Below are 22,500 nucleotides of genomic sequence, written 5' to 3'. Positions count from 1 at the left end.
GCTTCAATAAAATGTTGTGAGATGTGCAGAGGAGGGAAGTCTTTCATGATTTAGGAGGTCAAAAGGAGATGAACATCCATGAAATGTCGAAAATGGTTTTGACAAGATGCTTACTGCACCTGGTATTCCCAAGCGGTCTCCCATCCAGGTACTAACCAGGCCCAACCCTGATTAGCATCCAAGATCAGACAAGATCGGGCGTTTTCGGGGTAGTATGGCCGTGAGCAACATTATCGCTGAACAAATCCCCTTTGGAAAGCCGAACGGTCAATAGTCTTGCATGTGGATTGTGTATTTGGATATTTGGATCGGGTGTGGAGGGTGAGGGGTCCTCTTTGGAGAACCCTTCGTTAAAGGAGTCGACTTTGTTGCCGCTTGCTCTTCTTTTGCTTTATTACTTCTACAACTACGGGAATGAAGATTATCAGAAGGAGAGCTTCAATAAAATGTCGTGAGATGTGCAGAGGAGGGAAGTCTTTCATGATTTAGGAGGTCAAAAGGAGATGAACATCCATGAAATGTCGAAAATGGTTTTGACAAGATGCTTACAGCACCTGGTATTCCCAAGCGGTCTCCCATCCAGGTACTAACCAGGCCCAACCCTGCTTAGCTTCCGAGATCAGACGAGATCGGACGTTTTCAGGGTAGTATGGCCGTGAGCAACATTGTCGCTGAACAAATCCCCTTTGGAAATCCGAACGGTCCATAGTCTTGCATGTGGATCGTGTATTTGGATATTTGGATCGGGTGTGGAGGGTGAGGGGTCCTCTTTGGAGAACCCTTCGTTAAAGGAGTCGACTTTGTTGCCGCTTGCTCTTCTTTTGCTTTATTACTTCTACAACTATGGGAATGAAGATTATCAGAAGGAGAGCTTCAATAAAATGTTGTGAGATGTGCAGAGGAGGGAAGTCTTTCATGATTTAGGAGGTCAAATGGAGATGAACATCCATGAAATGTCGAAAATGGTTTTGACAAGATGCTTACAGTACCTGGTATTCCCAAGCTGTCTCCCATCCAGGTACTAACCAGGCCCAAACCTGCTTAGCTTCCGAGATCAGGCGAGATCGGGCGTTTTCAGGGTAGTATGGCCGTGAGCTACATTGCCGCTGAACAAATCCCCTTTGGAAATCCGAACGGTCCATAGTCTTGCATGTGGATCGTGTATTTGGATATTTGGATCCGGTGTGGAGGGTGAGTGGTCCTCTTTGGTGAACCCTTCGTTAAAGGAGTTGACTTTGTTGCCGCTTGCTCTTCTTTTGCTTTATTACTTCTACAACTACGGGAATGAAGATTATCAGAAGGAGAGCTTCAATAAAATGTTGTGAGATGTGCAGAGGAGAGAAGTCTTTCATGATTTAGGAGGTCAAAAGGAGATGAACATCCATGAAATGTCGAAAATGGTTTTGACAAGATGCTTACAGTACCTGGTATTCCCAAGCGGTCTCCCATCCAGGTACTAACCAGGCCCAAACCTGCTTTGCTTCCGAGATCAGACGAGATCGGGCGTTTTCAGGGTAGTAACAAATCCCCTTTGGAAATCCGAACGGTCCATAGTCTTGCATGTGGATCGTGTATTTGGATATTTGGATCCGGTGTGGAGGGTGAGTGGTCCTCTTTGGAGAACCCTTCGTTAAAGGAGTCGACTTTGTTGCCGCTTGCTCTTCTTTTGCTTTATTACTTCTACAACTACGGGAATGAAGATTATAAGAAGGAGAGCTTCAATAAAATGTTAAGATGTGCAGAGGAGGGAAGTCTTTCATGATTTAGGAGGTCAAAAGGAGATGAACATCCATGAAATGTCGAAAATGGTTTTGACAAGATGCTTACAGCACCTGGTATTCCCAAGCAGTCTCCCATCCAGGTACTAACCAGGCCCAACCCTGCTTAGCTTCCGCGATCAGCCGAGATCGGGCGTTTTCAGGGTAGTATGGCCGTGAGCAACATTGTCGCTGAATAAATCCCCTTTGGAAATCCAAACGGTCCATAGTCTTGCATGTGGATCGTGTATTTGGATATTTGGATCCGGTGTGGAGGGTGAGTGGTCCTCTTTGGAGAACCCTTCGTTAAAGGAGTCGACTTTGTTGCCGCTTGCGTGAGCAACATTGTCGCTGAACAAATCCCCTTTGGAAAGCCGAACGGTCCATAGTCTTGCATGTGGATCGTGTATTTGGATATTTGGATCCGGTGTGGAGGGTGAGTGGTCCTCTTTGGAGAACCCTTCGTTAAAGGAGTCGACTTTGTTGCCGCTTGCTCTTCTTTTGCTTTATTACTTCTACAACTACGGGAATGAACATTATTAGAAGGAGAGCTTCAATAAAATGTTGTGAGATGTGCAGAGGAGGGAAGTCTTTCATGATTTAGGAGGTCAAAAGGAGATGAACATCCATGAAATGTCGAAAATGGTTTTGACAAGATGCTTACTGCACCTGGTATTCCCAAGCGGTCTCCCACCCAGGTACTAACCAGGCCCAACCCTGATTAGCATCCAAGATCAGACAAGATCGGGCGTTTTCGGGGTAGTATGGCCGTGAGCAACATTATCGCTGAACAAATCCCCTTTGGAAAGCCGAACGGTCAATAGTCTTGCATGTGGATTGTGTATTTGGATATTTGGATCGGGTGTGGAGGGTGAGGGGTCCTCTTTGGAGAACCCTTCGTTAAAGGAGTCGACTTTGTTGCCGCTTGCTCTTCTTTTGCTTTATTACTTCTACAACTACGGGAATGAAGATTATCAGAAGGAGAGCTTCAATAAAATGTCGTGAGATGTGCAGAGGAGGGAAGTCTTTCATGATTTAGGAGGTCAAAAGGAGATGAACATCCATGAAATGTCGAAAATGGTTTTGACAAGATGCTTACAGCACCTGGTATTCCCAAGCGGTCTCCCATTCAGGTACTAACCAGGCCCAACCCTGCTTAGCTTCCGAGATCAGACGAGATCGGGCATTTTCAGGGTAGTACGGCCGTGAGCAACATTGTCGCTGAACAAATCCCCTTTGGAAATCCGAACGGTCCATAGTCTTGCATGTGGATCGTGTATTTGGATATTTGGATCGGGTGTGGAGGGTGATGGGTCCTCTTTGGAGAACCCTTCGTTAAAGGAGTCGACTTTGTTGCCGCTTGCTCTTCTTTTGCTTTATTACTTCTACAACTACGGGAATGAAGATTATCAGAAGGAGAGCTTCAATAAAATGTTGTGAGATGTGCAGAGGAGGGAAGTCTTTCATGATTTAGGAGGTCAAAAGGAGATGAACATCCATGAAATGTCGAAAATGGTTTTGACAAGATGCTTACAGCAGCTGGTATTCCCAAGCGGTGTCCCATCCAGGTACTAACCAGGCCCAACCCTGCTTAGCTTCCGAGATCAGATGAGATCGGGCGTTTTCAGGGTAGTATGGCCGTGAGCAACATTGTCGCTGAACAAATCCCCTTTGGAAATCCGAACGGTCCATAGTCTTGCATGTGGATCGTGTATTTGGATATTTGAATCGGGTGTGGAGGGTGAGTGGTCCACTTTGGAGAACCCTTCGTTAAAGGAGTCGACTTTGTTGCCGCTTGCACTTCTTTTGCTTTATTACTTCTACAACTACGGGAATGAAGATTATCAGAAGGAGAGCTTCAATAAAATGTTGTGAGATGTGCAGAGGAGGGAAGTCTTTCATGATTTAGGAGGTCAAAAGGAGATGAACATCCATGAAATGTCGAAAATGGTTTTGACAAGATGCTTACAGCACCTGGTATTCCCAAGCGGTCTCCCATCCAGATACTAACCAGGCCCAACCCTGCTTAGCTTCCGAGATCAGACGAGATCGGGCGTTTTCAGGGTAGTATGGCCGTGAGCAACATTGTCCCTGAATAAATCCCCTTTGGAAATCCGAACGGTCCATAGTCTTGCATGTGGATCGTGTATTTGGATATTTGGATCGGGTGTGGAGGGTGAGGGGTCCTCTTTGGAGAACCCTTCGTTAAAGGAGTCGACTTTGTTGCCGCTTGCTCTTCTTTTGCTTTATTACTTCTACAACTACGGGAATGAAGATTATCAGAAGGAGAGCTTCAATAAAATGTTGTGAGATGTGCAGAGGAGGGAAGTCTTTCATGATTTAGGAGGTCAAATGGAGATGAACATCCATGAAATGTCGAAAATGGTTTTGACAAGATGCTTACAGTACCTGGTATTCCCAAGCGGTCTCCTATCCAGGTACTAACCAGGCCCAACCCTGCTTAGCTTCCAAGATCAGACGAGATCGGGCGTTTTCAGGGTAGTATGGCCGTGAGCAACATTGTCGCTGAATAAATCCCCTTTGGAAATCCGAACGGTCCATAGTCTTGCATGTGGATCGTGTATTTGGATATTTGGATCGGGTGTGGAGGGTGAGGGGTCCTCTTTGGAGAACCCTTCGTTAAAGGAGTCGACTTTGTTGCCGCTTGCTCTTCTTTTGCTTTATTACTTCTACAACTACGGGAATGAAGATTATCAGAAGGAGAGCTTCAATAAAATGTTGTGAGATGTGCAGAGGAGGGAAGTCTTTCATGATTTAGGAGGTCAAAAGGAGATGAACATCCATGAAATGTCGAAAATGGTTTTGACAAGATGCTTACAGCACCTGGTATTCCCAAGCGGTCTCCCATCCAGGTACTAACCAGGCCCAACCCTGCTTAGCTTCCGAGATCAGACGAGATCGGACGTTTTCAGGGTAGTATGGCCGCGAGCAACATTGTCGCTGAACAAATCCCCTTTGGAAATCCGAACGGTCCATAGTCTTGCATGTGGATCGTGTATTTGGATATTTGGATCGGGTGTGGAGGGTGAGGGGTCCTCTTTGGAGAACCCTTCGTTAAAGGAGTCGACTTTGTTGCCGCTTGCTCTTCTTTTGCTTTATTACTTCTACAACTACGGGAATGAAGATTATCAGAAGGAGAGCTTCAATAAAATGTTGTGAGATGTGCAGAGGAGGGAAGTTTTTCATGATTTAGGAGGTCAAATGGAGATGAACATCCATGAAATGTCGAAAATGGTTTTGACAAGATGCTTACAGTACCTGGTATTCCCAAGCTGTCTCCCATCCAGGTACTAACCAGGCCCAAACCTGCTTAGCTTCCGAGATCAGACGAGATCGGGCGTATTCAGGGTAGTATGGCCGTGAGCTACATTGCCGCTGAACAAATCCCCTTTGGAAATCCGAACGGTCCATAGTCTTGCATGTGGATCGTGTATTTGGATATTTGGATCCGGTGTGGAGGGTGAGTGGTCCTCTTTGGTGAACCCTTCGTTAAAGGAGTTGACTTTGTTGCCGCTTGCTCTTCTTTTGCTTTATTACTTCTACAACTACGGGAATGAAGATTATCAGAAGGAGAGCTTCAATAAAATGTTGTGAGATGTGCAGAGGAGAGAAGTCTTTCATGATTTAGGAGGTCAAAAGGAGATGAACATCCATGAAATGTCGAAAATGGTTTTGACAAGATGCTTACAGTACCTGGTATTCCCAAGCGGTCTCCCATCCAGGTACTAACCAGGCCCAAACCTGCTTTGCTTCCGAGATCAGACGAGATCGGGCATTTTCAGGGTAGTAACAAATCCCCTTTGGAAATCCGAACGGTCCATAGTCTTGCATGTGGATCGTGTATTTGGATATTTGGATCCGGTGTGGAGGGTGAGTGGTCCTCTTTGGAGAACCCTTCGTTAAAGGAGTCGACTTTGTTGCCGCTTGCTCTTCTTTTGCTTTATTACTTCTACAACTACGGGAATGAAGATTATCAGAAGGAGAGCTTCAATAAAATGTTAAGATGTGCAGAGGAGGGAAGTCTTTCATGATTTAGGAGGTCAAAAGGAGATGAACATCCATGAAATGTCGAAAATGGTTTTGACAAGATGCTTACAGCACCTGGTATTCCCAAGCAGTCTCCCATCCAGGTACTAACCAGGCCCAACCCTGCTTAGCTTCCGCGATCAGCCGAGATCGGGCGTTTTCAGGGTAGTATGGCCGTGAGCAACATTGTCGCTGAATAAATCCCCTTTGGAAATCCAAACGGTCCATAGTCTTGCATGTGGATCGTGTATTTGGATATTTGGATCCGGTGTGGAGGGTGAGTGGTCCTCTTTGGAGAACCCTTCGTTAAAGGAGTCGACTTTGTTGCCGCTTGCGTGAGCAACATTGTCGCTGAACAAATCCCCTTTGGAAAGCCGAACGGTCCATAGTCTTGCATGTGGATCGTGTATTTGGATATTTGGATCCGGTGTGGAGGGTGAGTGGTCCTCTTTGGAGAACCCTTCGTTAAAGGAGTCGACTTTGTTGCCGCTTGCTCTTCTTTTGCTTTATTACTTCTACAACTACGGGAATGAACATTATTAGAAGGAGAGCTTCAATAAAATGTTGTGAGATGTGCAGAGGAGGGAAGTCTTTCATGATTTAGGAGGTCAAAAGGAGATGAACATCCATGAAATGTCGAAAATGGTTTTGACAAGATGCTTACTGCACCTGGTATTCCCAAGCAGTCTCCCATCCAGGTACTAACCAGGCCCAACCCTGATTAGCATCCAAGATCAGACAAGATCGGGCGTTTTCGGGGTAGTATGGCCGTGAGCAACATTATCGCTGAACAAATCCCCTTTGGAAAGCCGAACGGTCAATAGTCTTGCATGTGGATTGTGTATTTGGATATTTGGATCGGGTGTGGAGGGTGAGGGGTCCTCTTTGGAGAACCCTTCGTTAAAGGAGTCGACTTTGTTGCCGCTTGCTCTTCTTTTGCTTTATTACTTCTACAACTACGGGAATGAAGATTATCAGAAGGAGAGCTTCAATAAAATGTCGTGAGATGTGCAGAGGAGGGAAGTCTTTCATGATTTAGGAGGTCAAAAGGAGATGAACATCCATGAAATGTTGAAAATTATTTTGACAAGATGCTTACAGCACCTGGTATTCCCAAGCGGTCTCCCATCCAGGTACTAACCAGGCCCAACCCTGCTTAGCTTCCGAGATCAGACGAGATCGGGCGTTTTCAGGGTAGTATGGCCGTGAGCAACATTGTCGCTGAACAAATCCCCTTTGGAAATCCGAACGGTCCATAGTCTTGCATGTGGATCGTGTATTTGGATATTTGGATCCGGTGTGGAGGGTGAGTGGTCCTCTTTGGAGAAACCTTCGTTAAAGGAGTCGACTTTGTTGCCGCTTGCTCTTCTTTTGCTTTATTACTTCTACAACTACGGGAATGAAGATTATCAGAAGGAGAGCTTCAATAAAATGTTAAGATGTGCAGAGGAGGGAAGTCTTTCATGATTTAGGAGGTCAAAAGGAGATGAACATCCATGAAATGTCGAAAATGGTTTTGACAAGATGCTTACAGCACCTGGTATTCCCAAGCAGTCTCCCATCCAGGTACTAACCAGGCCCAACCCTGCTTAGCTTCCGCGATCAGCCGAGATCGGGCGTTTTCAGGGTAGTATGGCCGTGAGCAACATTGTCGCTGAATAAATCCCCTTTGGAAATCCAAACGGTCCATAGTCTTGCATGTGGATCGTGTATTTGGATATTTGGATCCGGTGTGGAGGGTGAGTGGTCCTCTTTGGAGAACCCTTCGTTAAAGGAGTCGACTTTGTTGCCGCTTGCGTGAGCAACATTGTCGCTGAACAAATCCCCTTTGGAAAGCCGAACGGTCCATAGTCTTGCATGTGGATCGTGTATTTGGATATTTGGATCCGGTGTGGAGGGTGAGTGGTCCTCTTTGGAGAACCCTTCGTTAAAGGAGTCGACTTTGTTGCCGCTTGCTCTTCTTTTGCTTTATTACTTCTACAACTACGGGAATGAACATTATTAGAAGGAGAGCTTCAATAAAATGTTGTGAGATGTGCAGAGGAGGGAAGTCTTTCATGATTTAGGAGGTCAAAAGGAGATGAACATCCATGAAATGTCGAAAATGGTTTTGACAAGATGCTTACTGCACCTGGTATTCCCAAGCGGTCTCCCATCCAGGTACTAACCAGGCCCAACCCTGATTAGCATCCAAGATCAGACAAGATCGGGCGTTTTCGGGGTAGTATGGACGTTAGCAACATTATCGCTGAACAAATCCCCTTTGGAAAACCGAACGGTCAATAGTCTTGCATGTGGATTGTGTATTTGGATATTTGGATCGGGTGTGGAGGGTGAGGGGTCCTCTTTGGAGAACCCTTCGTTAAAGGAGTCTACTTTGTTGCCGCTTGCTCTTTTTTTGCTTTATTACTTCTACAACTACGGGAATGAAGATTATCAGAAGGAGAGCTTCAATAAAATGTCGTGAGATGTGCAGAGGAGGGAAGTCTTTCATGATTTAGGAGGTCAAAAGGAGATGAACATCCATGAAATGTCGAAAATTATTTTGACAAGATGCTTACAGCACCTGGTATTCCCAAGCGGTCTCCCATCCAGGTACTAACCAGGCCCAATCCTGCTTAGCTTCCGAGATCAGACGAGATCGGGCGTTTTCAGGGTAGTATGGCCGTGAGCAACATTGTCGCTGAACAAATCCCCTTTGGAAATCCGAACGGTCCATAGTCTTGCATGTGGATCGTGTATTTGGATATTTGGATCCGGTGTGGAGGGTGAGTGGTCCTCTTTGGAGAAACCTTCGTTAAAGGAGTCGACTTTGTTGCCGCTTGCTCTTCTTTTGCTTTATTACTTCTACAACTACGGGAATGAAGATTATCAGAAGGAGAGCTTCAATAAAATGTTGAGAGATGTGCAGAGGAGGGAAGTCTTTCATGATTTAGGAGGTCAAATGGAGATGAACATCCATGAAATGTCGAAAATGGTTTTGACAAGATGCTTACAGTACCTGGTATTCCCAAGCGGTCTCCCATCCAGGTACTAACCAGGCCCAAACCTGCTTAGCTTCCGAGATCAGACGAGATCGGGCGTTTTCAGGGTAGTATGGCCGTGAGCAACATTGTCGCTGAACAAATCCCCTTTGGAAATCCAAACGGTCCATAGTCTTGCATGTGGATCGTGTATTTGGATATTTGGATCCGGTGTGGAGGGCGAGGGGTCCTCTCTGGAAAGCCCTTCGTTGAAGGAGTCGACTTTGTTGCCGCTTGCTATTCTTTTGCTTTATTACTTCTACAACTACGGGAATGAAGATTATCAGGAGAGCTTAAATAAAATGTTGTGAGATATGCAGAGGAGGGAAGTCTTTCATGATTTAGGAGGTCAAAAGGAGATGAACATCCATGAAATGTCGAAAATTATTTTGACAAGATGCTTACAACACCTGGTATTCCCAAGCGGTCTCCCATCCAGGTACTAACCAGGCCCAACCCTGCTTAGCTTCCGAGATCAGACGAGATCGGGCGTTTTCAGGGTAGTATGGCCGTGAGCAACATTGTCGCTGAACAAATCCCCTTTGGAAATCCGAACGGTCCATAGTCTTGCATGTGGATCGTGTATTTGGATATTTGGATCCGGTGTGGAGGGTGAGTGGTCCTCTTTGGAGAAACCTTCGTTAAAGGAGTCGACTTTGTTGCCGCTTGCTCTTCTTTTGCTTTATTACTTCTACAACTACGGGAATGAAGATTATCAGAAGGAGAGCTTCAATAAAATGTTGTGATATGTGCAGAGGAGGGAAGTCTTTCATGATTTATGAGGTCAAAAGGAGATGAACATCCATGAAATGTCGAAAATGGTTTTGACAAGATGCTTACAGCACCTGGTACTCCCAAGCGGTCTCCCATCCAGGTACTAACCAGGCCCAACCCTGCTTAACTTCCGAGATCAGATGAGATCAGGCGTTTTCAGGGTAGTATGGCCGTGAGCAACATTGTCGCTGAACAAATCCCCTTTGGAAATCCGAACGGTCCATAGTCTTGCATGTGGATCGTGTATTTGGATATTTGGATCGGGTGTGGAGGGTGAGGGGTCCTCTTTGGAGAACCCTTCGTTAAAGGAGTCAACTTTGTTGCCGCTTGCTCTTCTTTTGCTTTATTACTTCTACAACTACGGGAATGAAGATTATCAGAAGGAGAGCTTCAATAAAATGTTGTGAGATGTGCAGAGGAGGGAAGTCTTTCATGATTTAGGAGGTCAAAAGGAGATGAACATCCATGAAATGTCGAAAATTGTTTTGACAAGATGCTTACAGCACCTGGTATTCCCAAGCGGTCTCCTATCCAGGTACTAACCAGGCCCAACCCTGCTTAGCTTCCGAGATAAGACGAGATCGGGCGTTTTCAGGGTAGTATGGCCGTGAGCAACATTGCCGCTGAACAAATCCCCTTTGGAAATCCGAACGGTCCATAGTCTTGCATGTGGATCGTGTATTTGGATATTTGGATCGGGTGTGGAGGGTGAGGGGTCCTCTTTGGAGAACCCTTCGTTAAAGGAGTCGACTTTGTTGCCGCTTGCTCTTCTTTTGCTTTATTACTTCTACAACTACGGGAATTAAGATTATCAGAAGGAGAGCTTCAATAAAATGTTGTGAGATGTGCAGAGGGAAGTCTTTCATGATTTAGGAGGTCAAAAGGAGATGAACATCCATGAAAGGTCGAAAATGGTTTTGACAAGATGCTTACAGCACCTGGTATTCCCAAACGGTCTCCCATCCAGGTACTAACCAGGCCCAACCCTGCTTAGCTTCCGAGATCAGACGAGATAGGGCGTTTTCAGCGTAGTATGGCCGCGAGCAACATTGTCGCTGAACAAATCCCCTTTGGAAATCCGAACGGTCCATAGTCTTGCATGTGGATCGTGTATTTGGATATTTGGATCGGGTGTGGAGGGTGAGTGGTCCTCTTTGGAGAACCCTTCGTTAAAGGAGTCGACTTTGTTGCCGCTTGCTCTTCTTTTGCTTTATTACTTCTACAACTACGGGAATGAAGATTATCAGAAGGAGAGCTTCAATAAAATGTTGTGAGATGTGCAGAGGAGGGAAGTCTTTCATGATTTAGGAGGTCAACAGGAGATGAACATCCATGAAATGTCGAAAATGGTTTTGACAAGAAGCTTACAGCACCTGGTATTCCCAAGCGGTCTCCCATCCAGGTACTAACCAGGCCCAACCCTGCTTAGCTTCCGAGATCAGACGAGATCGGGCGTTTTCAGGGTAGTATGGCCGTGAGCAACATTGTCGCTGAACAAATCCGCTTTGGAAAGCCGAACGGTCCATAGTCTTGCATGTGGATCGTGTATTTGGATATTTGGATCGGGTGTGGAGGGTGAGTGGTCCACTTTGGAGAACCCTTCGTTAAAGGAGTCGACTTTGTTGCCGCTTGCTCTTTTTTTGCTTTATTACTTCTACAACTACGGGAATGAAGATTATCAGAAGGAGAGCTTCAATAAAATGTCGTGAGATGTGCAGAGGAGGGAAGTCTTTCATGATTTAGGAGGTCAAAAGGAGATGAACATCCATGAAATGTCGAAAATTATTTTGACAAGATGCTTACAGCACCTGGTATTCCCAAGCGGTCTCCCATCCAGGTACTAACCAGGCCCAATCCTGCTTAGCTTCCGAGATCAGACGAGATCGGGCGTTTTCAGGGTAGTATGGCCGTGAGCAACATTGTCGCTGAACAAATCCCCTTTGGAAATCCGAACGGTCCATAGTCTTGCATGTGGATCGTGTATTTGGATATTTGGATCCGGTGTGGAGGGTGAGTGGTCCTCTTTGGAGAAACCTTCGTTAAAGGAGTCGACTTTGTTGCCGCTTGCTCTTCTTTTGCTTTATTACTTCTACAACTACGGGAATGAAGATTATCAGAAGGAGAGCTTCAATAAAATGTTGAGAGATGTGCAGAGGAGGGAAGTCTTTCATGATTTAGGAGGTCAAATGGAGATGAACATCCATGAAATGTCGAAAATGGTTTTGACAAGATGCTTACAGTACCTGGTATTCCCAAGCGGTCTCCCATCCAGGTACTAACCAGGCCCAAACCTGCTTAGCTTCCGAGATCAGACGAGATCGGGCGTTTTCAGGGTAGTATGGCCGTGAGCAACATTGTCGCTGAACAAATCCCCTTTGGAAATCCAAACGGTCCATAGTCTTGCATGTGGATCGTGTATTTGGATATTTGGATCCGGTGTGGAGGGCGAGGGGTCCTCTCTGGAAAGCCCTTCGTTGAAGGAGTCGACTTTGTTGCCGCTTGCTATTCTTTTGCTTTATTACTTCTACAACTACGGGAATGAAGATTATCAGGAGAGCTTAAATAAAATGTTGTGAGATATGCAGAGGAGGGAAGTCTTTCATGATTTAGGAGGTCAAAAGGAGATGAACATCCATGAAATGTCGAAAATTATTTTGACAAGATGCTTACAACACCTGGTAGTCCCAAGCGGTCTCCCATCCAGGTACTAACCAGGCCCAACCCTGCTTAGCTTCCGAGATCAGACGAGATCGGGCGTTTTCAGGGTAGTATGGCCGTGAGCAACATTGTCGCTGAACAAATCCCCTTTGGAAATCCGAACGGTCCATAGTCTTGCATGTGGATCGTGTATTTGGATATTTGGATCCGGTGTGGAGGGTGAGTGGTCCTCTTTGGAGAAACCTTCGTTAAAGGAGTCGACTTTGTTGCCGCTTGCTCTTCTTTTGCTTTATTACTTCTACAACTACGGGAATGAAGATTATCAGAAGGAGAGCTTCAATAAAATGTTGTGAGATGTGCAGAGGAGGGAAGTCTTTCATGATTTATGAGGTCAAAAGGAGATGAACATCCATGAAATGTCGAAAATGGTTTTGACAAGATGCTTACAGCACCTGGTACTCCCAAGCGGTCTCCCATCCAGGTACTAACCAGGCCCAACCCTGCTTAAATTCCGAGATCAGATGAGATCAGGCGTTTTCAGGGTAGTATGGCCGTGAGCAACATTGTCGCTGAACAAATCCCCTTTGGAAATCCGAACGGTCCATAGTCTTGCATGTGGATCGTGTATTTGGATATTTGGATCGGGTGTGGAGGGTGAGGGGTCCTCTTTGGAGAACCCTTCGTTAAAGGAGTCAACTTTGTTGCCGCTTGCTCTTCTTTTGCTTTATTACTTCTACAACTACGGGAATGAAGATTATCAGAAGGAGAGCTTCAATAAAATGTTGTGAGATGTGCAGAGGAGGGAAGTCTTTCATGATTTAGGAGGTCAAAAGGAGATGAACATCCATGAAATGTCGAAAATTGTTTTGACAAGATGCTTACAGCACCTGGTATTCCCAAGCGGTCTCCTATCCAGGTACTAACCAGGCCCAACCCTGCTTAGCTTCCGAGATAAGACGAGATCGGGCGTTTTCAGGGTAGTATGGCCGTGAGCAACATTGCCGCTGAACAAATCCCCTTTGGAAATCCGAACGGTCCATAGTCTTGCATGTGGATCGTGTATTTGGATATTTGGATCGGGTGTGGAGGGTGAGGGGTCCTCTTTGGAGAACCCTTCGTTAAAGGAGTCGACTTTGTTGCCGCTTGCTCTTCTTTTGCTTTATTACTTCTACAACTACGGGAATTAAGATTATCAGAAGGAGAGCTTCAATAAAATGTTGTGAGATGTGCAGAGGGAAGTCTTTCATGATTTAGGAGGTCAAAAGGAGATGAACATCCATGAAAGGTCGAAAATGGTTTTGACAAGATGCTTACAGCACCTGGTATTCCCAAACGGTCTCCCATCCAGGTACTAACCAGGCCCAACCCTGCTTAGCTTCCGAGATCAGACGAGATAGGGCGTTTTCAGCGTAGTATGGCCGCGAGCAACATTGTCGCTGAACAAATCCCCTTTGGAAATCCGAACGGTCCATAGTCTTGCATGTGGATCGTGTATTTGGATATTTGGATCGGGTGTGGAGGGTGAGTGGTCCTCTTTGGAGAACCCTTCGTTAGAGGAGTCGACTTTGTTGCCGCTTGCTCTTCTTTTGCTTTATTACTTCTACAACTACGGGAATGAAGATTATCAGAAGGAGAGCTTCAATAAAATGTTGTGAGATGTGCAGAGGAGGGAAGTCTTTCATGATTTAGGAGGTCAACAGGAGATGAACATCCATGAAATGTCGAAAATGGTTTTGACAAGAAGCTTACAGCACCTGGTATTCCCAAGCGGTCTCCCATCCAGGTACTAACCAGGCCCAACCCTGCTTAGCTTCCGAGATCAGACGAGATCGGGCGTTTTCAGGGTAGTATGGCCGTGAGCAACATTGTCGCTGAACAAATCCGCTTTGGAAAGCCGAACGGTCCATAGTCTTGCATGTGGATCGTGTATTTGGATATTTGGATCGGGTGTGGAGGGTGAGTGGTCCACTTTGGAGAACCCTTCGTTAAAGGAGTCGACTTTGTTGCCGCTTGCTCTTCTTTTGCTTTATTACTTCTACAACTACGGGAATGAAGATTATCAGAAGGAGAGCTTCAATAAAATGTTGTGAGATGTGCAGAGGAGGGAAGTCTTTCATGATTTAGGAGGTCAAAAGGAGATGAACATCCATGAAATGTCGAAAATGGTTTTGACAAGATGCTTACAGCACCTGGTATTCCCAAGCGGTCTCCCATCCAGGTACTAACCAGGCCCAACCCTGCTTAGCTTCCGAGATCAGACGAGATCGGGCGTTTTCAGGGTAGTATGGCCGTGAGCAACATTGTCGCTGAACAAATCCCCTTTGGAAATCCGAACGGTCCATAGTCTTGCATGTGGATCGTGTATTTGGATATTTGGATCGGGTGTGGAGGGTGAGGGGTCCTCTTTGGAGAACCCTTCGTTAAAGGAGTCGACTTTGTTGCCGCTTGCTCTTCTTTTGCTTTATAACTTCTACAACTACGGGAATGAAGATTATCAGAAGGAGAGCTTCAATAAAATGTTGTGAGATGTGCAGAGGAGGGAAGTCTTTCATGATTTAGGAGGTCAAAAGGAGATGAACATCCATGAAATGTCGAAAATGGTTTTGACAAGATTCTTACAGCACCTGGTATTCCCAAGCGGTCTCCCATCCAGATACTAACCAGGCCCAACCCTGCTTCGCTTCCGAGATCAGACGAGATCAGGCGTTTTCAGGGTAGTATGGCCGTGAGCAACATTGTTGCTGAACAAATCCCCTTTGGAAATCCGAACGGTCCATAGTCTTGCATGTGGATCGTGTATTTGGATATTTGGATCGGGTGTGGAGGGTGAGGGGTCCTCTTTGGAGAACCCTTCGTTAAAGGAGTCGACTTTGTTGCCACTTGCTCTTCTTTTGCTTTATTACTTCTACAACTACGGGAATGAAGATTATCAGAAGGAGAGCTTCAATAAAATGTTGTGAGATGTGCAGAGGAGGGAAGTCTTTCATGATTTAGGAGGTCAAAAGGAGATGAACATCCATGAAATGTCGAAAATGGTTTTGACAAGATGCTTACAGCACCTGGTATTCCCAAGCGGTCTCCCATCCAGGTACTAACCAGGCCCAACCCTACTTAGCTTCCGAGATCAGACGAGATCGGGCGTTTTCAGGGTAGTATGGCCGTGAGCAACATTGTCCCTGAACAAATCCCCTTTGGAAATCCGAACGGTCCATAGTCTTGCATGTGGATCGTGTATTTGGATATTTGGATCGGGTGTGGAGGGTGAGGGGTCCTCTTTGGCGAACCCTTCGTTAAAGGAGTCGACTTTGTTGCCGCTTGCTCTTCTTTTGCTTTATTACTTCTAAAACTACGGGAATGAAGATTATCAGAAGGAGAGCTTCAATAAAATGTTGTGAGCTGTGCAGAGGAGGGAAGTCTTTCATGATTTAGGATGTCAAAAGGAGATGAACATCCATGAAATGTCGAAAATGGTTTTGACAAGATGCTTACAGCACCTGGTATTCCCAAGCAGTCTCCCATCCAGGTACTAACCAGGCCCAACCCTGCTTAGCTTCCGAGATCAGACGAGATCGGGCGTTTTCAGGGTAGTATGGCCGTGAGCAACATTGTCGCTGAACAAATCCCCTTTGGAAATCCGAACGGTCCATAGTCTTGCATGTGGATCGTGTATTTGGATATTTGGATCGGGTGTGGAGGGTGAGGGGTCCTCTTTGGAGAACCCTTCGTTAAAGGAGTCGACTTTGTTGCCGCTTGCTCTTCTTTTGCTTTATAACTTCTACAACTACGGGAATGAAGATTATCAGAAGGAGAGCTTCAATAAAATGTTGTGAGATGTGCAGAGGAGGGAAGTCTTTCATGATTGAGGAGGTCAAAAGGAGATGAACATCCATGAAATGTCGAAAATGGTTTTGACAAGATTTTTACAGCACCTGGTATTCCCAAGCGGTCTCCCATCCAGATACTAATCAGGCCCAACCCTGCTTAGCTTCCGAGATCAGACGAGATCAGGCGTTTTCAGGGTAGTATGGCCGTGAGCAACATTTTTGCTGAACAAATCCCCTTTGGAAATCCGAACGGTCCATAGTCTTGCATGTGGATCGTGTATTTGGATATTTGGATCGGGTGTGGAGGGTGAGGGGTCCTCTTTGGAGAACCCTTCGTTAAAGGAGTCGACTTTGTTGCCGCTTGCTCTTCTTTTGCTTTATTACTTCTACAACTACGGGAATGAAGATTATCAGAAGGAGAGCTTCAATAAAATGTTGTGAGATGTGCAGAGGAGGGAAGTCTTTCATGATTTAGGAGGTCAAAAGGAGATGAACATCCATGAAATGTCGAAAATGGTTTTGACAAGATGCTTACAGCACCTGGTATTCCCAAGCGGTCTCCCATCCAGGTACTAACCAGGCCCAACCCTGCTTAGCTTCCGAGATCAGACGAGATCGGGCGTTTTCAGGGTAGTATGGTCGTGAGCAACATTGGCGCTGAACAAATCCCCTTTGGAAATCCGAACGGTCCATAGTCTTGCATGTGGATCGTGTATTTGGATATTTGGATCGGGTGTGGAGGGTGAGGGGTCCTCTTTGGAGAACCCTTCGTTAAAGGAGTCGACTTTGTTGCCGCTTGCTCTTCTTTTGCTTTATTACTTCTACAACTACGGGAATGAAGATTATCAGAAGGAGAGCTTCAATAAAATGTTGTGAGATGTGCAGAGGAGGGAAGTCTTTCATGATTTAGGAGGTCAAAAGGAGATGAACATCCATGAAATGTCGAAAATGGTTTTGACAAGATGCTTACAGCACCTGGTATTCCCATGCGGTCTCCCATCCAGGTACTAACCAGGCCCAACCCTGCTTAGCTTCCGAGATCAGACGAGATCGGGCGTTTTCAGGGTAGTATGGCCGTGAGCGACATTGTCGCTGAACAAATCCCCTTTGGAAATCCGAACGGTCCATAGTCTTGCATGTGGATCGTGTATTTGGATATTTGGATCGGGTGTGGAGGGTGAGGGGTCCTCTTTGGAGAACCCTTCGTTAAAGGAGTCGACTTTGTTGCCGCTTGCTCTTCTTTTGCTTTATTACTTCTACAACTACGGGAATGAAGATTATCAGAAGGAGAGCTTCAATAAAATGTTTTGAGATGTGCAGAGGAGGGAAGTCTTTCATGATTTAGGAGGTCAAAAGGAGATGAACATCCATGAAATGTCGAAAATTGTTTTGACAAGATGCTTACAGCACCTGGTATTCCCAAGCGGTCTCCCATCCAGGTACTAACCAGGCCCAACCCTGCTTAGCTTCCGAGATCAGACGAGATCGGGCGTTTTCAGGGTAGTATGGCCGTGAGCAACATTGTCCCTGAACAAATCCCCTTTGGAAATCCGAACGGTCCATAGTCTTGCATGTGGATCGTGTATTTGGATATTTGGATCGGGTGTGGAGGGTGAGGGGTCCTCTTTGGAGAACCCTTCGTTAAAGGAGTCGACTTTGTTGCCGCTTGCTCTTCTTTTGCTTTATTACTTCTAAAACTACGGGAATGAAGATTATCAGAAGGAGAGCTTCAATAAAATGTTGTGAGATGTGCAGAGGAGGGAAGTCTTTCATGATTTAGGAGGTCAAAAGGAGATGAACATCCATGAAATGTCGAAAATGGTTTTGACAAGATGCTTACAGCACCTGGTATTCCCAAGCGGTCTCCCATCCAGGTACTAACCAGGCCCAACCCTGCTTAGCTTCCGAGATCAGACGAGATCGGGCGTTTTCAGGGTAGTATGGCCGTGAGCAACATTGTTGTTGAACAAATCCCCTTTGGAAATCGGAACGGTCCATAGTCTTGCATGTGGATCGTGTATTTGGATATTTGGATCTGGTGTGGAGGGTGAGGGGTCCTCTTTGGAGAACCCTTCGTTAAAGGAGTCGACTTTGTTGCCGCTTGCTCTTCTTTTGCTTTATTACTTCTACAACTACGGGAATGAAGATTATCAGGAGGAACTTCAATAAAATGTTGTGAGATATGCAGAGGAGGGAAGTCTTTCATGATTTAGGAGGTCAAAAGGAGATGAACATCCATGAAATGTCGAAAATGGTTTTGACAAGATGCTTACAGCACCTGGTATTCCCAAGCGGTCTCCCATCCAGGTACTAACCAGGCCCAACCCTGCTTAGCTTCCGAGATCAGACGAGATCGGGCGTTTTCAGGGTAGTATGGTCGTGAGCAACATTGGCGCTGAACAAATCCCCTTTGGAAATCCGAACGGTCCATAGTCTTGCATGTGGATCGTGTATTTGGATATTTGGATCGGGTGTGGAGGGTGAGGGGTCCTCTTTGGAGAACCCTTCGTTAAAGGAGTCGACTTTGTTGCCGCTTGCTCTTCTTTTGCTTTATTACTTCTACAACTACGGGAATGAAGATTATCAGAAGGAGAGCTTCAATAAAATGTTGTGAGATGTGCAGAGGAGGGAAGTCTTTCATGATTTAGGAGGTCAAAAGGAGATGAACATCCATGAAATGTCGAAAATGGTTTTGACAAGATGCTTACAGCACCTGGTATTCCCAAGCGGTCTCCCATCCAGGTACTAACCAGGCCCAACCCTGCTTAGCTTCCGAGATCAGACGAGATCGGGCGTTTTCAGGGTAGTATGGCCGTGAGCAACATTGTCCCTGAACAAATCCCCTTTGGAAATCCGAACGGTCCATAGTCTTGCATGTGGATCGTGTATTTGGATATTTGGATCGGGTGTGGAGGGTGAGGGGTCCTCTTTGGAGAACCCTTCGTTAAAGGAGTCGACTTTGTTGCCGCTTGCTCTTCTTTTGCTTTATTACTTCTAAAACTACGGGAATGAAGATTATCAGAAGGAGAGCTTCAATAAAATGTTGTGAGATGTGCAGAGGAGGGAAGTCTTTCATGATTTAGGAGGTCAAAAGGAGATGAACATCCATGAAATGTCGAAAATGGTTTTGACAAGATGCTTACAGCACCTGGTATTCCCATGCGGTCTCCCATCCAGGTACTAACCAGGCCCAACCCTGCTTAGCTTCCGAGATCAGACGAGATCGGGCGTTTTCAGGGTAGTATGGCCGTGAGCAACATTGTCGCTGAACAAATCCCCTTTGGAAATCCGAACGGTCCATAGTCTTGCATGTGGATCGTGTATTTGGATATTTGGATCGGGTGTGGAGGGTGAGGGGTCCTCTTTGGAGAACCCTTCGTTAAAGGAGTCGACTTTGTTGCCGCTTGCTCTTCTTTTGCTTTATTACTTCTACAACTACGGGAATGAAGATTATCAGAAGGAGAGCTTCAATAAAATGTTGTGAGCTGTGCAGAGGAGGGAAGTCTTTCATGATTTATAAGGTCAAAAGGAGATGAACATCCATGAAATGTCGAAAATGGTTTTGACAAGATGCTTACAGCACCTGGTATTCCCAAGCGGTCTCCCATCCAGGTACTAACCAGGCCCAACCCTGCTTAGCTTCCGAGATGAGACGAGATTGGGCGTTTTCAGGGTAGTATGGCCGTGAGCAACATTGTCGCTGAACAAATCCCCTTTGGAAATCCGAACGGTCCATAGTCTTGCATGTGGATCGTGTATTTGGATATTTGGATCGGGTGTGGAGGGTGAGGGGTCCTCTTTGGAGAACCCTTCGTTAAAGGAGTCGACTTTGTTGCCGCTTGCTCTTCTTTTGCTTTATTACTTCTACAACTACGGGAATGAAGATTATCAGAAGGAGAGCTTCAATAAAATGTTGTGAGATGTGCAGAGGAGGGAAGTCTTTCATGATTTAGGAGGTCAAAAGGAGATGAACATCCATGAAATGTCGAAAATGGTTTTGACAAGATGCTTACAGCACCTGGTATTCCCAAGCGGTCTCCCATCCAGGTACTAACCAGGCCCAACCCTGCTTAGCTTCCGAGATCAGACGAGATCGGGCGTTTTCAGGGTAGTATGGCCATGAGCAACATTGTTGTTGAACAAATCCCCTTTGGAAATCGGAACGGTCCATAGTCTTGCATGTGGATCGTGTATTTGGATATTTGGATCCGGTGTGGAGGGTGAGGGGTCCTCTTTGGAGAACCCTTCGTTAAAGGAGTCGACTTTGTTGCCGCTTGCTCTTCTTTTGCTTTATTACTTCTACAACTACGGGAATGAAGATTATCAGGAGAGCTTCAATAAAATGTTGTGAGATATGCAGAGGAGGGAAGTCTTTCATGATTTAGGAGGTCAAAAGGAGATGAACATCCATGAAATGTCGAAAATGGTTTTGACAAGATGCTTACAGCACCTGGTATTCCCAAGCGGTCTCCCATCCAGGTACTAACCAGACCCAACCCTGCTTAGCTTCCGAGATCAGACGAGATCGGGCGTTTTCAGGGTAGTATGGCCGTGAGCAACATTGTTTCTGAACAAATCCCCTTTGGAAATCCGAACGGTCCATAGTCTTGCATGTGGATCGTGTATTTGGATATTTGGATCGGGTGTGGAGGGTGAGGGGTCCTCTTTGGAGAACCCTTCGTTAAAGGAGTCGACTTTGTTGCCGCTTGCTCTTCTTTTGCTTTATTACTTCTACAACTACGGGAATGAAGATTATCAGAAGGAGAGCTTCAATAAAATGTTGTGAGATGTGCAGAGGAGGGAAGTCTTTCATGATTTAGGAGGTCAAAAGGAGATGAACATCCATGAAATGTCGAAAATGGTTTTGACAAGATGCTTACAGCACCTGGTATTCCCATGCGGTCTCCCATCCAGGTACTAACCAGGCCCAACCCTGCTTAGCTTCCGAGATCAGACGAGATCGGGCGTTTTCAGGGTAGTATGGCCGTGAGCGACATTGTCGCTGAACAAATCCCCTTTGGAAATCCGAACGGTCCATAGTCTTGCATGTGGATCGTGTATTTGGATATTTGGATCGGGTGTGGAGGGTGAGGGGTCCTCTTTGGAGAACCCTTCGTTAAAGGAGTCGACTTTGTTGCCGCTTGCTCTTCTTTTGCTTTATTACTTCTACAACTACGGGAATGAAGATTATCAGAAGGAGAGCTTCAATAAAATGTTGTGAGATGTGCAGAGGAGGGAAGTCTTTCATGATTTAGGAGGTCAAAAGGAGATGAACATCCATGAAATGTCGAAAATGGTTTTGACAAGATGCTTACAGCACCTGGTATTCCCAAGCGGTCTCCCATCCAGGTACTAACCAGGCCCAACCCTGCTTAGCTTCCGAGATCAGACGAGATCGGGTGTTTTCAGGGTAGTATGGTCGTGAGCAACATTGGCGCTGAACAAATCCCCTTTGGAAATCCGAACGGTCCATAGTCTTGCATGTGGATCGTGTATTTGGATATTTGGATCGGGTGTGGAGGGTGAGGGGTCCTCTTTGGAGAACCCTTCGTTAAAGGAGTCGACTTTGTTGCCGCTTGCTCTTCTTTTGCTTTATTACTTCTACAACTACGGGAATGAAGATTATCAGAAGGAGAGCTTCAATAAAATGTTGTGAGATGTGCAGAGGAGGGAAGTCTTTCATGATTTAGGAGGTCAAAAGGAGATGAACATCCATGAAATGTCGAAAATGGTTTTGACAAGATGCTTACAGCACCTGGTATTCCCAAGCAGTCTCCCATCCAGGTACTAACCAGGCCCAACCCTGCTTAGCGTCCGAGATCAGACGAGATTGGGCGTTTTCAGGGTAGTATGGCCGTGAGCAACATTGTCCCTGAACAAATCCCCTTTGGAAATCCGAACGGTCCATAGTCTTGCATGTGGATCGTGTATTTGGATATTTGGATCGGGTGTGGAGGGTGAGGGGTCCTCTTTGGAGAACCCTTCGTTAAAGGAGTCGACTTTGTTGCCGCTTGCTCTTCTTTTGCTTTATTACTTCTAAAACTACGGGAATGAAGATTATCAGAAGGAGAGCTTCAATAAAATGTTGTGAGATGTGCAGAGGAGGGAAGTCTTTCATGATTTAGGAGGTCAAAAGGAGATGAACATCCATGAAATGTCGAAAATGGTTTTGACAAGATGCTTACAGCACCTGGTATTCCCAAGCGGTCTCCCATCCAGGTACTAACCAGGCCCAACCCTGCTTAGCTTCCGAGATGAGACGAGATTGGGTGTTTTCAGGGTAGTATGGCCGTGAGCAACATTGTTGTTGAACAAATCCCCTTTGGAAATCGGAACGGTCCATAGTCTTGCATGTGGATCGTGTATTTGGATATTTGGATCCGGTGTGGAGGGTGAGGGGTCCTCTTTGGAGAACCC

The 22,500-nt window shown here is 45.9% G+C and overlaps 42 non-coding genes and 9 pseudogenes across 42 annotated transcripts; all 51 read right to left on the bottom strand.

Moving 5' to 3' along the window:
• Nucleotides 1-107: 107 nt before the first annotated feature.
• LOC144080780 (5S ribosomal RNA) lies at nucleotides 108-226 on the bottom strand (annotated as a pseudogene).
• A 316-nt stretch (nucleotides 227-542) lies between these two features.
• Nucleotides 543-661, bottom strand: LOC144079501 (5S ribosomal RNA). Its single transcript, XR_013301562.1, has one exon. It is a non-coding gene; the product is annotated as a 5S ribosomal RNA (ribosomal RNA).
• Nucleotides 662-977: 316 nt separating this feature from the next.
• Nucleotides 978-1,096, bottom strand: LOC144080740 (5S ribosomal RNA; annotated as a pseudogene).
• A 316-nt stretch (nucleotides 1,097-1,412) lies between these two features.
• Nucleotides 1,413-1,526, bottom strand: LOC144080808 (5S ribosomal RNA; annotated as a pseudogene).
• A 294-nt stretch (nucleotides 1,527-1,820) lies between these two features.
• Nucleotides 1,821-1,939, bottom strand: LOC144080604 (5S ribosomal RNA). The gene has a single exon (XR_013302626.1). It is a non-coding gene; the product is annotated as a 5S ribosomal RNA (ribosomal RNA).
• A 475-nt stretch (nucleotides 1,940-2,414) lies between these two features.
• On the bottom strand, nucleotides 2,415-2,533 carry LOC144080786 (5S ribosomal RNA; annotated as a pseudogene).
• Nucleotides 2,534-2,849: 316 nt separating this feature from the next.
• LOC144080009 (5S ribosomal RNA) lies at nucleotides 2,850-2,968 on the bottom strand. The gene has a single exon (XR_013302052.1). It is a non-coding gene; the product is annotated as a 5S ribosomal RNA (ribosomal RNA).
• Nucleotides 2,969-3,284: 316 nt separating this feature from the next.
• LOC144080182 (5S ribosomal RNA) lies at nucleotides 3,285-3,403 on the bottom strand. Its single transcript, XR_013302222.1, has one exon. It is a non-coding gene; the product is annotated as a 5S ribosomal RNA (ribosomal RNA).
• Nucleotides 3,404-3,719: 316 nt separating this feature from the next.
• Nucleotides 3,720-3,838, bottom strand: LOC144081214 (5S ribosomal RNA). The gene has a single exon (XR_013303045.1). It is a non-coding gene; the product is annotated as a 5S ribosomal RNA (ribosomal RNA).
• A 316-nt stretch (nucleotides 3,839-4,154) lies between these two features.
• LOC144080446 (5S ribosomal RNA) lies at nucleotides 4,155-4,273 on the bottom strand. The gene has a single exon (XR_013302477.1). It is a non-coding gene; the product is annotated as a 5S ribosomal RNA (ribosomal RNA).
• A 316-nt stretch (nucleotides 4,274-4,589) lies between these two features.
• On the bottom strand, nucleotides 4,590-4,708 carry LOC144079755 (5S ribosomal RNA). Its single transcript, XR_013301809.1, has one exon. It is a non-coding gene; the product is annotated as a 5S ribosomal RNA (ribosomal RNA).
• A 316-nt stretch (nucleotides 4,709-5,024) lies between these two features.
• Nucleotides 5,025-5,143, bottom strand: LOC144080668 (5S ribosomal RNA; annotated as a pseudogene).
• A 316-nt stretch (nucleotides 5,144-5,459) lies between these two features.
• LOC144080810 (5S ribosomal RNA) lies at nucleotides 5,460-5,573 on the bottom strand (annotated as a pseudogene).
• Nucleotides 5,574-5,867: 294 nt separating this feature from the next.
• Nucleotides 5,868-5,986, bottom strand: LOC144080603 (5S ribosomal RNA). Its single transcript, XR_013302625.1, has one exon. It is a non-coding gene; the product is annotated as a 5S ribosomal RNA (ribosomal RNA).
• A 475-nt stretch (nucleotides 5,987-6,461) lies between these two features.
• LOC144080801 (5S ribosomal RNA) lies at nucleotides 6,462-6,580 on the bottom strand (annotated as a pseudogene).
• Nucleotides 6,581-6,896: 316 nt separating this feature from the next.
• On the bottom strand, nucleotides 6,897-7,015 carry LOC144080911 (5S ribosomal RNA). The gene has a single exon (XR_013302752.1). It is a non-coding gene; the product is annotated as a 5S ribosomal RNA (ribosomal RNA).
• Nucleotides 7,016-7,329: 314 nt separating this feature from the next.
• Nucleotides 7,330-7,448, bottom strand: LOC144080602 (5S ribosomal RNA). The gene has a single exon (XR_013302624.1). It is a non-coding gene; the product is annotated as a 5S ribosomal RNA (ribosomal RNA).
• Nucleotides 7,449-7,923: 475 nt separating this feature from the next.
• On the bottom strand, nucleotides 7,924-8,042 carry LOC144080802 (5S ribosomal RNA; annotated as a pseudogene).
• A 316-nt stretch (nucleotides 8,043-8,358) lies between these two features.
• LOC144079623 (5S ribosomal RNA) lies at nucleotides 8,359-8,477 on the bottom strand. The gene has a single exon (XR_013301680.1). It is a non-coding gene; the product is annotated as a 5S ribosomal RNA (ribosomal RNA).
• Nucleotides 8,478-8,793: 316 nt separating this feature from the next.
• LOC144080081 (5S ribosomal RNA) lies at nucleotides 8,794-8,912 on the bottom strand. Its single transcript, XR_013302121.1, has one exon. It is a non-coding gene; the product is annotated as a 5S ribosomal RNA (ribosomal RNA).
• A 313-nt stretch (nucleotides 8,913-9,225) lies between these two features.
• LOC144081003 (5S ribosomal RNA) lies at nucleotides 9,226-9,344 on the bottom strand. Its single transcript, XR_013302842.1, has one exon. It is a non-coding gene; the product is annotated as a 5S ribosomal RNA (ribosomal RNA).
• Nucleotides 9,345-9,660: 316 nt separating this feature from the next.
• LOC144080949 (5S ribosomal RNA) lies at nucleotides 9,661-9,779 on the bottom strand. Its single transcript, XR_013302788.1, has one exon. It is a non-coding gene; the product is annotated as a 5S ribosomal RNA (ribosomal RNA).
• Nucleotides 9,780-10,095: 316 nt separating this feature from the next.
• On the bottom strand, nucleotides 10,096-10,214 carry LOC144080516 (5S ribosomal RNA). The gene has a single exon (XR_013302543.1). It is a non-coding gene; the product is annotated as a 5S ribosomal RNA (ribosomal RNA).
• Nucleotides 10,215-10,527: 313 nt separating this feature from the next.
• Nucleotides 10,528-10,646, bottom strand: LOC144080608 (5S ribosomal RNA). The gene has a single exon (XR_013302630.1). It is a non-coding gene; the product is annotated as a 5S ribosomal RNA (ribosomal RNA).
• A 316-nt stretch (nucleotides 10,647-10,962) lies between these two features.
• LOC144080868 (5S ribosomal RNA) lies at nucleotides 10,963-11,081 on the bottom strand. Its single transcript, XR_013302711.1, has one exon. It is a non-coding gene; the product is annotated as a 5S ribosomal RNA (ribosomal RNA).
• A 316-nt stretch (nucleotides 11,082-11,397) lies between these two features.
• Nucleotides 11,398-11,516, bottom strand: LOC144079621 (5S ribosomal RNA). Its single transcript, XR_013301678.1, has one exon. It is a non-coding gene; the product is annotated as a 5S ribosomal RNA (ribosomal RNA).
• Nucleotides 11,517-11,832: 316 nt separating this feature from the next.
• On the bottom strand, nucleotides 11,833-11,951 carry LOC144080080 (5S ribosomal RNA). Its single transcript, XR_013302120.1, has one exon. It is a non-coding gene; the product is annotated as a 5S ribosomal RNA (ribosomal RNA).
• Nucleotides 11,952-12,264: 313 nt separating this feature from the next.
• LOC144080167 (5S ribosomal RNA) lies at nucleotides 12,265-12,383 on the bottom strand. Its single transcript, XR_013302207.1, has one exon. It is a non-coding gene; the product is annotated as a 5S ribosomal RNA (ribosomal RNA).
• A 316-nt stretch (nucleotides 12,384-12,699) lies between these two features.
• Nucleotides 12,700-12,818, bottom strand: LOC144079969 (5S ribosomal RNA). The gene has a single exon (XR_013302014.1). It is a non-coding gene; the product is annotated as a 5S ribosomal RNA (ribosomal RNA).
• Nucleotides 12,819-13,134: 316 nt separating this feature from the next.
• On the bottom strand, nucleotides 13,135-13,253 carry LOC144080515 (5S ribosomal RNA). Its single transcript, XR_013302542.1, has one exon. It is a non-coding gene; the product is annotated as a 5S ribosomal RNA (ribosomal RNA).
• Nucleotides 13,254-13,566: 313 nt separating this feature from the next.
• Nucleotides 13,567-13,685, bottom strand: LOC144080607 (5S ribosomal RNA). The gene has a single exon (XR_013302629.1). It is a non-coding gene; the product is annotated as a 5S ribosomal RNA (ribosomal RNA).
• A 316-nt stretch (nucleotides 13,686-14,001) lies between these two features.
• On the bottom strand, nucleotides 14,002-14,120 carry LOC144080856 (5S ribosomal RNA). Its single transcript, XR_013302700.1, has one exon. It is a non-coding gene; the product is annotated as a 5S ribosomal RNA (ribosomal RNA).
• A 316-nt stretch (nucleotides 14,121-14,436) lies between these two features.
• Nucleotides 14,437-14,555, bottom strand: LOC144080909 (5S ribosomal RNA). The gene has a single exon (XR_013302751.1). It is a non-coding gene; the product is annotated as a 5S ribosomal RNA (ribosomal RNA).
• Nucleotides 14,556-14,871: 316 nt separating this feature from the next.
• On the bottom strand, nucleotides 14,872-14,990 carry LOC144080517 (5S ribosomal RNA). Its single transcript, XR_013302544.1, has one exon. It is a non-coding gene; the product is annotated as a 5S ribosomal RNA (ribosomal RNA).
• A 316-nt stretch (nucleotides 14,991-15,306) lies between these two features.
• Nucleotides 15,307-15,425, bottom strand: LOC144081065 (5S ribosomal RNA). Its single transcript, XR_013302900.1, has one exon. It is a non-coding gene; the product is annotated as a 5S ribosomal RNA (ribosomal RNA).
• A 316-nt stretch (nucleotides 15,426-15,741) lies between these two features.
• Nucleotides 15,742-15,860, bottom strand: LOC144081146 (5S ribosomal RNA). The gene has a single exon (XR_013302978.1). It is a non-coding gene; the product is annotated as a 5S ribosomal RNA (ribosomal RNA).
• A 316-nt stretch (nucleotides 15,861-16,176) lies between these two features.
• Nucleotides 16,177-16,295, bottom strand: LOC144080612 (5S ribosomal RNA). The gene has a single exon (XR_013302633.1). It is a non-coding gene; the product is annotated as a 5S ribosomal RNA (ribosomal RNA).
• A 316-nt stretch (nucleotides 16,296-16,611) lies between these two features.
• On the bottom strand, nucleotides 16,612-16,730 carry LOC144079563 (5S ribosomal RNA). Its single transcript, XR_013301622.1, has one exon. It is a non-coding gene; the product is annotated as a 5S ribosomal RNA (ribosomal RNA).
• A 316-nt stretch (nucleotides 16,731-17,046) lies between these two features.
• Nucleotides 17,047-17,165, bottom strand: LOC144080995 (5S ribosomal RNA). Its single transcript, XR_013302834.1, has one exon. It is a non-coding gene; the product is annotated as a 5S ribosomal RNA (ribosomal RNA).
• A 316-nt stretch (nucleotides 17,166-17,481) lies between these two features.
• Nucleotides 17,482-17,600, bottom strand: LOC144080908 (5S ribosomal RNA). Its single transcript, XR_013302750.1, has one exon. It is a non-coding gene; the product is annotated as a 5S ribosomal RNA (ribosomal RNA).
• A 316-nt stretch (nucleotides 17,601-17,916) lies between these two features.
• LOC144080907 (5S ribosomal RNA) lies at nucleotides 17,917-18,035 on the bottom strand. Its single transcript, XR_013302749.1, has one exon. It is a non-coding gene; the product is annotated as a 5S ribosomal RNA (ribosomal RNA).
• A 314-nt stretch (nucleotides 18,036-18,349) lies between these two features.
• On the bottom strand, nucleotides 18,350-18,468 carry LOC144079562 (5S ribosomal RNA). Its single transcript, XR_013301621.1, has one exon. It is a non-coding gene; the product is annotated as a 5S ribosomal RNA (ribosomal RNA).
• A 316-nt stretch (nucleotides 18,469-18,784) lies between these two features.
• LOC144080906 (5S ribosomal RNA) lies at nucleotides 18,785-18,903 on the bottom strand. Its single transcript, XR_013302748.1, has one exon. It is a non-coding gene; the product is annotated as a 5S ribosomal RNA (ribosomal RNA).
• A 316-nt stretch (nucleotides 18,904-19,219) lies between these two features.
• On the bottom strand, nucleotides 19,220-19,338 carry LOC144080984 (5S ribosomal RNA). The gene has a single exon (XR_013302823.1). It is a non-coding gene; the product is annotated as a 5S ribosomal RNA (ribosomal RNA).
• A 316-nt stretch (nucleotides 19,339-19,654) lies between these two features.
• On the bottom strand, nucleotides 19,655-19,773 carry LOC144080628 (5S ribosomal RNA; annotated as a pseudogene).
• Nucleotides 19,774-20,089: 316 nt separating this feature from the next.
• Nucleotides 20,090-20,208, bottom strand: LOC144080963 (5S ribosomal RNA). Its single transcript, XR_013302803.1, has one exon. It is a non-coding gene; the product is annotated as a 5S ribosomal RNA (ribosomal RNA).
• Nucleotides 20,209-20,521: 313 nt separating this feature from the next.
• LOC144079500 (5S ribosomal RNA) lies at nucleotides 20,522-20,640 on the bottom strand. The gene has a single exon (XR_013301561.1). It is a non-coding gene; the product is annotated as a 5S ribosomal RNA (ribosomal RNA).
• A 316-nt stretch (nucleotides 20,641-20,956) lies between these two features.
• LOC144080972 (5S ribosomal RNA) lies at nucleotides 20,957-21,075 on the bottom strand. Its single transcript, XR_013302812.1, has one exon. It is a non-coding gene; the product is annotated as a 5S ribosomal RNA (ribosomal RNA).
• A 316-nt stretch (nucleotides 21,076-21,391) lies between these two features.
• Nucleotides 21,392-21,510, bottom strand: LOC144080978 (5S ribosomal RNA). Its single transcript, XR_013302818.1, has one exon. It is a non-coding gene; the product is annotated as a 5S ribosomal RNA (ribosomal RNA).
• Nucleotides 21,511-21,826: 316 nt separating this feature from the next.
• LOC144080514 (5S ribosomal RNA) lies at nucleotides 21,827-21,945 on the bottom strand. The gene has a single exon (XR_013302541.1). It is a non-coding gene; the product is annotated as a 5S ribosomal RNA (ribosomal RNA).
• A 316-nt stretch (nucleotides 21,946-22,261) lies between these two features.
• Nucleotides 22,262-22,380, bottom strand: LOC144080545 (5S ribosomal RNA). The gene has a single exon (XR_013302569.1). It is a non-coding gene; the product is annotated as a 5S ribosomal RNA (ribosomal RNA).
• Between the last annotated feature and the right edge of the window lie 120 nt (nucleotides 22,381-22,500).

The sequence above is a fragment of the Stigmatopora argus genome, chromosome 8, assembly GCF_051989625.1.
Source record: "Stigmatopora argus isolate UIUO_Sarg chromosome 8, RoL_Sarg_1.0, whole genome shotgun sequence".
Lineage (NCBI taxonomy): Eukaryota > Metazoa > Chordata > Actinopteri > Syngnathiformes > Syngnathidae > Stigmatopora > Stigmatopora argus.
The sequence above is the reverse complement of the archived record's forward strand: the minus strand, read 5'-3'. Positions and strand labels throughout refer to the sequence as shown.